This window comes from Mandrillus leucophaeus, unplaced genomic scaffold (genome assembly GCF_000951045.1).
Source record: "Mandrillus leucophaeus isolate KB7577 unplaced genomic scaffold, Mleu.le_1.0 Scaffold307, whole genome shotgun sequence".
NCBI classification, from domain to species: domain Eukaryota; kingdom Metazoa; phylum Chordata; class Mammalia; order Primates; family Cercopithecidae; genus Mandrillus; species Mandrillus leucophaeus.
Window position 1 is genome coordinate 2537311 of NW_012103221.1, and position 1658 is coordinate 2538968.

Consider the following 1658-nt stretch of genomic DNA (forward strand, 5'->3'; position numbering starts at 1 on the left):
CTGCCTCAGCCTCCTGAGTGGCTGGGACTATAGGCGCCCGCCACCACGCCTGGCTAATTTTTGTATTTTTAGTAGAGATGGGGTTTCACCATGTTGGCCAGGCTGATCTTCATCTCTTGACCTCGCGATCCACCTGCCTTGGCCTCCCGAAGTACTGGAATTACAGGTGTGAGCCACTGCGCCCGGCCAGGGGCTTTCTTTTATTACATTCCTGTTGGTGCTTCAAATGCCCCCTCAGATGGGCCTCACTCCGGGTTGAAACTTTTTGTTTGTTTCTTTGAGACAGAGTCTAGCTTCTTCGCCCAGGCTGGAGTGCAATGGCTCGATCTCGACTCACTGCAACCTCCGCTTCCCGGGTTCAAGCAATTCTCCTGCCTTAGCCTCCCCAGTAGCTGCGACTACAGGCACGCCCCACCAACGGGGTTTCACTATGTTGGCCAACCTGGTCTCGAACTCCTGACCTCAAGTGATCTGCCCACCTCGGCCTCCCAAAGTGCTGGGATTACAGGCGCCAGCCACTGCGCCCAGCCAAAATTTTTTCTTAGGCTCCCATTCCCCACATCTCATGAAATTAATCACTCCCTCACCTATGCTACCTTTGTGTCTACCATATGTTTTTGTTATTAAATGTATAATGCTGGAGTATAGTTACTTTTCTGTGTCATATGTCTTTGTTTTCCCACCGTGTAGCACAGAAGTTGGCTGGTTAAACTGAATACATAAAAATCAATTATATAGTTTTCTTTCTTTCCTCTAAAGGCTTAGTCTCCTTTGGTCCTTTAGACTTAACATTGGGGTAGGTGACACAATCAAGACTTAAGCTAAAGTAAAGGAATTCAGTTAAGAGGGTATCACAAAACTAGAGAAATGGAATAGTCTCTCTGAAAAAATCATGTGCAGGGAGCTGCTGAGAGAGGACCCATGTCACATATGAGCAGTTGGGAAGGAGGGAGAACCTTGTCTTCGCTTCCCAGGGTGTGTCATGTCCTGCTGCTCACAAGCTAGCCTGGCCGTACGTATTTCTCAGGGTCCAGTTTTCTACTTAAAGCAAAAAACAAAATACAAAAAACAAAACAAAACAAAAAATCAGGTAGGGGGGCAACTAACCCGTTAAGCTGGAATAATATTTTTAGATAGCTGAGGCCTGGGAATACGTCTATTATTTATCATGACCCCAGCCAGTGTGCACTTTATTCTGGACTGCCTCAGGAGTGGGAATCTCCGTGAGGTTAGGGTGGCACTGCTGAGGGGTAGCCCTGAAGATGCCCTGCCCACACAGTGCAGACCCCCTGCCTGTGCCCCCGCGTGGGAGCCAGCCTGAGGGCGGAGGGGCGAAACAAGGGTCTGCCCTGCCCCTTTCTCCCCTCCAAGTCGGCAGCGGCAGTGGAAAGTGAAAATGAAAGCAGAAACCATTCTGAGCACCCTCGCTCAGGCTGGCGACCCACACTGGTCATGTAGGCTGTGGGAGAGGAAGGGAAGCGCGAGGGGCTTACAGGCAGGTGACGCTCTCAAGGGAAACCAGGAGGTGCTTTCTCTGGCCACGGCCCCGCCCCGCCCCGCCCCATGTTAGTTATGAATACATAACCTGGAAGAATATATGCCAATATGACAACATTGGTCTTTCCTGGAGTGGAAATTACAAAGGACTGGCTTTTTTT